This window comes from Plectrocnemia conspersa, unplaced genomic scaffold, assembly GCF_051122295.1.
Source record: "Plectrocnemia conspersa isolate PC_06_02 unplaced genomic scaffold, ASM5112229v1 ptg000010l, whole genome shotgun sequence".
Taxonomy (NCBI): domain Eukaryota; kingdom Metazoa; phylum Arthropoda; class Insecta; order Trichoptera; family Polycentropodidae; genus Plectrocnemia; species Plectrocnemia conspersa.
The window spans coordinates 23,347,734-23,358,874 of NW_028277174.1; positions in this window are offsets into that span (position 1 = coordinate 23,347,734).

Consider the following 11,141-nt stretch of genomic DNA (forward strand, 5'->3'; position numbering starts at 1 on the left):
CGGTACAAAAATGTAGGTGAAAACGTGCAAACTTTCGCAGAATATAGTTTATATTATGAGCAATAAAATAAATTATTTACACAACTATTTATTTAATTCAGTGGTGGAACAATAATACAAAGCTAAGGACATTCCTTACGCGATAAGGTCCATTTTTTAATGCAGATATATATTATCAATTATTGTATACCTAAAAATAAAATTAACTAATTATAAAAAGTTCAAATACATATACTATTAAAGCTTAATAAATAATTAAATATATCAATTATGTCGGTGACTACATTAAAGACCTGGGCTCGAATTCCATACAGACTCAAATGTTTTTTCTATTTATATCGTGGCTCCCAGGAGCTACGCTTATAATTTCAATAGATCATTACAGGTTTTTCTAGATTTTCTTAATCTCGCGGATGAATAACGTGATTAATAATTAAAATAGAATCGAGCTAGGTCGTACATAGTGACATCTATTGACTATAATATGTGATTATAGTTTATAATTAATCAAATATATGTCACCGATTTACAGATAGAGTGAAGTAGTGTCTGATCGCCAAGGCGTAGTGAAGTCAAATGTGTCCAGCCCATTTTTGGTACCGTATTGTATACATTATCGTATTTTCATATGGATCAAAAGACTGCGTGTGCACTTCTCGGCGACTACTAGAACCGCGGGCACCGCTCGCGAGACTTCAAACGCGCGTGTGTCGTGTAAGTGTACGGATCTTTTGACAAGTTTTTTTCTACTTGAATAGGCGGTCCTAACAAATTCTAAACTATTTGCTTCAAAGGTTCAATACACATTATAAAAAACAATTTTTTGTTGCTCTATGTCTATCAAAGTCAAATAATAAGGTATTGAGACAGGTTTAAGAGTGTGAAGATAGCAGTGCCTTTGATTTACAATAATGTAAGTTCTTGGTATCGATTTCACTTGAAAATGTATGCATATAAAACATAAAAGTTTTTTTGGGCGTGCAAGAGTTTTAGGATAATACTAGGATTTCAGTACCGCCAAATCACTCTTTATTGAGCAAAAAAGCAGTAAAAATATCAGACTAAGGAATTAATAATCTCAAACCAATGCGTGAATAAATAATAAAATATAAGCCGCAAAGCTGTCGCATGAAAATCACTGTTCAATTTACTTCCGACTTAAAACTATACTATGTTCAGATCAAAATTTACATTGGTGAGCTTAGACCTTCAAGCAGCCTTTCAGCTTCAATCGTCAAATTTGGTTCAGACTAGCCGTTACCTTAGAGTGGCTAAGAGTCAGCTCGAAATCGACACAACTTGGAGTTTTCATGCTGCAGGATTACGGTACAGATTTTTACGGCCGGAATATCAAACTTCGTATTACAAAAATAGTTTTTATTTTTATGTAATTTTATCTTTTATAGAAGCACATGCCTGGTATCGCACAGTTTCAAGAATTGGCTTTTAAGTGCTTGAGAATAATAAATATATAGCTTTATCATTATTATCAAAATAAACTTATTTCAAGTGACGTTCAAGGTTTCGTTGATACATTGAATACAATTCATTGAGTGATCGGACACATTGGTAAGTATTTAATAATAATAATATACTTTAAATTTAGTCAGTTGGCAATGTAATAAATTTTTTTTAATGATAATATGCCTAATTGAAATGGAATTTTATATATTTTTTAACATCGTAATATAATTTCTTGAATAAATAATAATAGTTATAAAATAGATTTATTGTTAATAATAATACATAAAACAGTCATAGAACATAGTAATACTATAATAGTTATAAAAATATAAGATTTTGGACATATTAAAAATAAAATGCAACCAACTTTAACAAAAAAGAAAATATTGGCTTTTGACTTATTTAATAGTTACAATAATATATAATATAGTTAACAATTTTTTATATTTAGTTTTTTCAACTTATTTTGCTAAGACAATTATAAAAACATATATAATATCGTCACATAAAATCAATTAGAATTTGATTTACAATTTTTCGGTGATTCAAACTCACTTGATCAAAAAATATTAAAATAGAAACAAAATAATATTGTTTACTCTTTACATTTAAAGTTTTTTTTTGTGCTTTTGTTGAAGCAAATACATCAATTATTTTGTTAAAATCAATCTGTTTTATAAAATCACGTCCAATCGATCAAATTGCCGTATTCCATGTTTTTTCTGAGTAAGTGACGATCTTAACGATTGTGTAGTAAATCCCCCACGTAATTATAAAATATAAAAAATATTAGATGAATTAGATTAGAACCTAAGAAACGTAAAGACAAAAATGGAGCCGAACTTGTATTAAGACCCCATGCTCATCTTTCTCATTAAAAAATAATTTAAATATTACCTAATTATTTTATGTTAGTCATTATAAATATTCTGAAAAATCTTAGACATATATGTACGTACATCAATGGTGTGCGGTGACTTTTGAAACAGGGAATGCGGCCAGTATAGTAAAAATTAATTTTATTAAATTGAATACTTCCGCTAAAATATCTTTTAGTTCATTTTTAATAATCACATTATTAATGCTATTTATAGATTTTAAATGGAATTCTGGTGACGAATATATATTAACAAGTTCACTTTTAAAAATAAAAAATGTTACATTATATCTTAAATGTAGGTCGGGGAAGTCGGGATGTTAAGTGTACGAGAGATTTCACATCTGCTCGGCTATTGGTATGGAAAGCTGGCAACTCCCACTGCGAAACATGAAGGCCGAAAAACCGGAGAAATAGACAGATTCAAAACGTCAGCCGCATGAACGGTTGATAATGGGCGACTGTAAGCACAAGCACACCGGCAAGTTCTAGTGCGCTTGCGCGAAAAGTTAAGTAATTCATGGCGCACGCGTATCGACTGCGCAAGACAGCTGTCTAGTCAACCCGCCCGCGCTGCAGTCGGCTTTAGCCGCTCCCTCGGTATGATTGTTTGTAGTCGATTTTCTGAGCGATTACATTTCATAATTACGTATATTAAAAAAAATAATAAACGATACAAATATTTGATTTTTAGAATCGTTTCACAATCCCAAGACATGTGTAGCATCTACCGCATGTATGGACCGCACGCCACTGATGTAAATATATGTGTGTATTTTATTATTTAAAATCTATATTATTTTATTTCCAAATTTGTTATTTAAAATTCCAAAATTGTACAACCTACATAAATATTTTAGTTAAATTATAATGTATATAAACATAGCACCTTCAATAGTGGGCGATGAAACATATTATAGTTAAAAAGTGGGCGATGATCCAAATAAGTTTGAGAATCTCTGTTTTAAACAACGATTATTCGTTACCAGGTCATTAGTATTTTTTACTTCAGATTTATAGATTATGAAGAAATGTGTTTAAAGACTTATTATAGTAATTGAAATCTTTCGAAAGATTTCGTAGCTACTATTCAATTTCCTAGTGTTCTGAAATGTCAATTTCACTAATGTTTTGTTAAGCCAAACCTTTGTCGTTTGATGATATCTAAAGGTCATTTTTTAGCCCCTACATATTATAAATGTACATCAAACTCCTTTTAAAAATTTACATGTCAAAATAATCACCATATTTTATAAAACATCCAATATATTTAGATTTATTTTATATCGCGAAATGTTTTTCATTGGTTCAGTTTTGATCTCGTTTTGCTCTTTTTAGCTTATTTAAAACGGTGGTTATATGTAGAAGATTGTTACGAAAATAGTCTCTATGGCGTTCAATCTAAATATCAATATTCCAGTTTTTAATAATGACTTAGAACGTTTTGAAATCAAATGAACTGGCAAAATCACTATCAGTTGCATAAGAAAAACTGAGGCAATCAACAGAGAATGTTTTCTGATTACTGTATTTAATTTTCATTAATAAGAATAAAATGTAGTCATTTCATATTCTAATAAGTTTTCTATAAATCAATGGCAGTTTATTAATAAAATAATTTGGCCTAAGTAGCTACGCAGCTACTAACCCTTGAAGTTTTCTTTACAAAATAGCAGATTATCAGCACATCCCTTGATTCACGCGGCACATACGTTCCATGTACTATATCGTAAATTGAATTTTACAAAATTCAATATCTTCAGCGACATGCGTGAATCCCAAAAGCAACTACTGCATGGGCAGTGAGAGAGGTTCCAGGTGTAGGTCAAGTGCAAAAAAAAAATGGAAGTGAGCCATTAACCAATGCGTTCATAAATCATGGCTTTACGTATGTAAATAAATATGCTAGATTTGGAATATTAAAAAAAAAACATTTTTTCTTAACAGTGTAAAAGTGAAATCGCGAAAATTGAGAGAAGTGTTTTCATTTCCAATCCTTTACTGAAACTTCGTATGTGTGTAGTAATGCTTATATTTACAATATGATATATACCAAATGGGTTTTATATTGTAAATGTTTTCTAAAGTCTTTGCTAGTTATTTCACATTATTTGTTGTTCTTAGCCAGTGGCGTAGCTATGGTGTGTGCCACCCGGGGCAATCCTTAAAATTGCCGCCCCCCCATACATTTTTTTGCAGGGTCATAAAATCAGCATTTCTTAAAATAATAAATTGATTATTGTTAAGCTCTTGGTATTCGTAGATTTACATAAATTTTAGTTTATTCACGGTTAAGAACCACACTAGACGATTCCATCGCGAATATGCCGCCCCCAAGCAAGTGCCGCCCGGGGCGGCCCGCCCCCTCCGCCCCCCCCATAGCTACGCCACTGTTCTTAACTAATCTTGTTAAAAAAATAGGCGATGGATGAGTTATTATTTCCACTATAGAATGTATGATATTAATTACAATGTTATTAGTGTTTTAGAATAGCAATGGCAAACTAAGCTCTCGGTTTTAATCATCATCTTTTAAAATAAGGTTATGAGTGAAGTTTGAAGTTTTTTACCCTTTTAATTTTGGCAAATTTTCCATATTCGTTCAGAATAGTTTAGGCGCAGTGTACACCATTAAAAATATATTTTTGATTCGAATGAAATAAGTAAGCTCTTAATAATCTGGACGCTTCGTATAAACATAAGTTTAATAATTATAACAAAATGCTAGTTAATACTAGACGATTAATTAATGACTTTATAATGATTTTTATATGTCTAATAGAATTTCCGAGATGAATGCGTTGATATTAATTTTGTTAGATGATTAGAAAGAGTTGTCCTAGAACTCAATAATTAAATTGACGACAAGCGGGCACTAGCTCGAATAAGCAAGTCATACTACTTAAATCGGCACTCACTGATAATTTAATTTTTATGCTGCTCTTATCAGTAAAATACGGCTTATGGCATATTAAATTATACAAAGAAATTATTTCTTAAAGAATTATGTAATTACATACCAGGAAAATCTAAAATATTTAACACCAATATTTTGCACAAGACACTGCATGTTTATAATATTTAAAATGCTGCGAAGTTAGAAATACATATGAAATTTGAAGGTTGATATTATATCACATAAATAAGATTGCATACCTTCTACTTAATTATGCGAATATAAAAATATATATTGCATGTTAGTTGTTAAGTATGCAATTCATATTAGAAGGTCGTGTTGAACTTCAGAATCTATTATCACACTATAGTTTTCATACGATATCAACAATAAAACGGCCTTTAAAAACTTTAAAATTATTATGATTAATGTTATGAATCACAACTGTAATATTTTATAATAATATATGTATAATGCAAAAATATCATAAGCATTTTAGTATCTTTCCTTCTCTCTTTATATACATTATTAACGAAATTACTTTTATCTCTAGTCAATTTTGAGAGCTGATTATTCGAGTATCACAAACAGATAAAAAAACTAAAGCTAAGCCATACAGCTATTGTATAATAATTTATATATTGCTTATTCTTTTTATTGCCATGTAATAGAATGTTTTAAAACCTCTGATTACTTAATGACCGATAATTGAAATGAACGAAAGTAAATGTGGGCATATCATACGGGCTTTGAAAGAAAGAAAGATTGATTTGAATCATTTAAAACTTGATGGTGCGAGTTTTTAGGTGGCTGTAAACTATTGGTACATTTTTTTATTTATTTTATAATCACAAATAACTGTACGGGATGAAACTATTATATTATATATTAACAACTGTCTTGAGTAATTACATTTCCGAATAAAAACGGTCGAGAGCGGGGCTCGCGGTGAATAGTGATTAACATATTTTTTTAAATTTATATCGTATTGTGCGTGTTCATTATATATGTTGGCATGTTTAGATCAAATTCCTAAATTTACTGCTACTAATTTATATTCGCTGAATATTTTCTCTCATGTCTAATATTTTTAAACGCAATAATTTGCAAACACATTTTAACACAAACGGAGCCGCGTCAAAGAACTACAATCTGACCCTTTAAATAATGTTTATTCTGAAAATACTACATAGAAAGTGGGTACTTTTGAAGGCAATGTTCCGCTCCTTTTATTTATTGTATAATATGTATAAAAAAGGAACTTATATCTGAAATACATCTCAAACAATTTCAGATTCATTATTCGAGGTCGGTTTTTACTTTTTTTTATAAATATATTCTTGCTATGATTTTTTTCCAGAGTTGGGACCCTCAAGGAGAACGGGCCTGGGGAATTTGTACCCTCTCCTCCCTCCCTCTCGGCAGGCCTGGTTGGCATACACTACTAGTTAGCGGCATTTTCTATTTATTTTACTGTGAAATAGACTATATTATTTCCACGGCTTCTTTCAATCCAAAATTCACATATATAATATATATTCCTTTTTAAAAATAAAACACATAGCAAATTTGTTTTCGTTGCTAAACAAATTAGTGTAAAAAAACTTTTAGTAAATGGGTATTTTTTTTAAATCAGTAGTAAATGAGCAGAAAATAATATTCTTCATTGATTCAATTTTATTAAGAATTTAGTTAATTTAAAATGATAGTAATTATACAAAATTGAAAAATCTTTTTTATTTTGTAAAGATACTATTTATTAAATTAAGTTGCATAAAATTCTATTTTTTACCTTTGAAACGCTCATCAGTTAAAAGCGGGAGATGAAGCCGACTTTTTTTTGTAATGCGATCTTTGGATTTATAATATAACAATAATTCATTTCTATAATTTTTGCTTTTAATGCGATCAAAGCCGGCATGTGAAAAAATAAATTAAATATATATATATATATATATATATATATATATATATATATATATATATATATATATATATATATATATATATATATATATATATATATATATATATATATATTAAAAAATGGATTTACTCGACAAAAATTCAGTTCGTTGTGTTGATAAAATTATGGCCGATTTAAATATTTTTTGTTTCACAATTTTTACACTATTATTTTATTATTTATGATATTGTAAAATATAATCTAAAGTGATGGACAAGTGAACCACATTTAATAGGGGAAAAATTAGGCGCGGTGAGATAAGGGGTGACTCATCGACGAGTCATCTAAATCTCATAAATTTTGCTTCTCAAAACCACTTTTTGTGTGTCAGGTGACAGGCAATAATAATTTTCTAAGCTACAGTCGTGAGGGTAGCAATTTAGTTATCATGGAGGATGTACCCCTTCCTATAATTGACGTCACCGGAGCGCTTAAATGTAAAATGATTAAATTGCATATTCTTTGGAACATCACACATTATATTCCAAAACTATGCCTTGCAAAATACACAGTTTTAAATATTATATTTTCAGCAATAACTGATTTCATACGTAAAAAATATTTGTACAATTTTTATTAAATAGCTGTATGACACGGATTTATAATTCTGACACACAGTTTTTTGTAGTTTTGTGAAAATTGGGATCTTTAGATCTTTCAGACATTAATTTTAGTAGCGTTATTATCACATGTACAGTGGCGTAGCTAGATTATGTACCGCCCAGGGCGATCCTTAAAATTGCCGCCCCCCCATATATTTTTTGCAGGGTCATAAAATCAGCATTTCTTAAAAAATTTAATTAATTTGCTAAAGCTTTTGTTATTCGTGGATTTATATATGTTTTAGTGCATTCAGGGATAAGAACCACACTAGAAGATCCCATCGCGAATATGCCGCCCCCAAGCAAGTGCCGCCCGGGGCGGGCCCCCCCATAGCTACACCACTTCCCATGTATCTATACTATCACTCATTATTGTATTTTAAATATAATAAGAGCAATCAAATTGCATAGTAGCAACGATGAAACTCTTCTATTTAGATGTCTATTAATCGAACCAACATGTTTATAGTTTTGAACATTATAAATTTTTCAAATCAATCACAAAGCCATGACTCATTTCTTATTATAAAAATGAAAAGCAGCTGTTTATAATGATACGTAATATGATATTTTTAAAGTAATAAATTATTATTTTGTACAAATAGAAATTTCTTATTGAGCTCATTATTCTCAAGTTTCTTATTGAATCTTTCGTAATGATTCACTTACGTACATATGACAATTTGACGGTGAATGCCCTATCGAATCGGATGCAAATTGCTCTTCAAGTATCTTCATACGTTAACCTCGTAGGTCACTGAAACGCGATCCCATTAAAACGACAGTTTATTGATCGGGCACACCTACGACAAACATGCATTATTATGTTTACAGATGATAAATTTTGCTTACATTGCACTTTATCATTGCGTGATGGGTTATACATTTCTAGTGTTTATATAACTTTTATATTACAATTAACTTTTAAGTGAATATAAACATTTAAAATGTTTTAATAATGAACTAAATTCTTGCACAGTAGACATATGTAAAGAATAGAAGAAAGTAAAGATATAAAGCTAGTAAAGTTATTAATTGGTTGGTAGCAGCGAAGCAACGCTGTGTTTTACCATGACCTAACCAATTTTCATGTAGTTAATTGTAAAAAAAATTACTACTGTCAAAATTCATCGCAAACTTGTTATTGTTAATCACAATAAAGTTATGAACAGTTGTTCTCACAAATTCAAAACAGTAAGCAATAAGGCCATTTATTAACACTGATGAACTCATACAAATTTTATTTTTGAAATATACTGAGAAGATCAGGGAAATGGAATATCATGGTGTATATTTGAAATGTAAGGGCGCCATTATGCATTTGAGATACCTGTCAGGCTAGAAATAAATAAAATATAAATTTAATCTATCGAAAATTATGCCTGACTTTTGTGCAGAAAGAGTTAACAGGTGTGAGACTATGACTTTATAATGTATAAACTCGTTCTCAGGCTCACCAAATGCAACAAGGTCCATTGTGTTGATAAATAAAAAGGGGCGATTTAAAGGCATTTTAAACCAATCTGAAAGTTATTGCTTTAGAAATATTATCTGGATTTTGTATATATTTTTAAAATGTCTCTTGTGCGTTTCTACATTTTTAATATTGCTAAATATTTAAAAATATATTTATAAAATTCACGTGATATACTAAAATTTCGTTTTGAAATTGTTCTCATCTTCTTAACAATTTATTATTTAAAGTCACTATTATTATAAACAGAAATACTGAAATTTAACATTATTGTTGCTAAAAAAATTGTAGTTACGCTTTCATTGATTTTTAAAGACTTTTTAATTGGTTTCGATATTTATTACAATATTTTTATATTTTCTAGCTAATTAAATAAATTATCTCACATTCGATTTCGGGACTAAAAACAATGAAAATGAGATCAAAATCACAAAATAATATCTGATCATTTTAAAATAACCACAATTAATTGGGTTTAACTCTTGAATATTAAGGGTGACTGCTTGACTGAATTAAATTGGATGGTCGAAGTGAAAATAATGGGTTTTTTTAGGTTGATTCAGCATAATCTCTATTTGAAAATTAGGCTTTATTTTCGTATATTATATTACGAGCTAGAAGCAAAGTGGTAGTTCAAGTAAATATTTGAAAATGAATTTCCAAGGTGGAGATGTATTATGTTTTATTGGATCGGTTCATCAGAGATTGGATTAAGATCAAGTCAAAAGCGAAGTGGTGTTCTAAGTGCAAGTTCAGAAATAAAGCAGTATACCACAGAGGAAAAGGAAAGAGTACAACTTCCTACAATTCATTGATCCTTTGATTAATTCTGGTGAAATCTGGCGAATCTTTTTCAGACTTTATGGCCATTATTTTGTTATAAATAATCTTAATATTATCTGTAATTTGAAATAATATTTATAGCACATATATTTTGATACATAGGCTAGGAATGAGTACTGTTAAATGGTCTTAGACGCACATAGATGCATAGCTGTGTTTTATTGCTTTTCGTTGAAAGTTAAAAACCGCTCCGATTATTAATACATTTGAGGGATACGGTTTTATTGCCATTTTAACATGTATTGGACAACTACTTTCAACGCGATGATTATGGATAGTCCCGACTGGTGGCGTAGCTAGGGTATGTGCCGCCCAGGGCGATCCTTAAAATTGCCGACCCCCATACATTTTTTGCAGGGTCATAAAATCATCTTTTCTTAAAATAATAAATTGGTTATTGTTAAGATCTTGCTATTCCTGGATTTATATATGTTTTAAGAACCACACTAGAGGATCCCATCGCTAATATGCCGCCCCCAAGCAAGTGCCACCCGGGGCGGCCCGCCCCCTCCGCCCCACCATAACTACGCCACTGATCCTGACACATTAATTCTTGAAAACCATCTCCTAATGAATTTGATATGGTTATAATACATATAAGCAAAGTGTGTTATATCTAGTAACTATTTTTAGTTATAATAATTTCTAGCATGCATTTAAAGCTATATGTTTAATACTCGTAAGGTGAAACAACATGATGTAAACAACTTATAACTATATTTTTTCATATAATATTATCTGAATTATTAAAAGGCTGTAGACTATTTGCTTAAATTTACAAAAAAAACTCTCTTTATTAAGATAAAATAATATAAATTGAGGGAACGATTTATATGGATGAATATATTTAAGCAATTCCTTTATAATGCTCTGACCATGGAAGTTCCTACAGCTATATACATATGAATGTATATTACTTATATTAATAGAAATGTGTCTCGTTTTACATATGTGCTCTACAAATACTCAACGAGAGGAAATAATATTAATATTGGTAAAAATTCAGTATATTTTTAGTA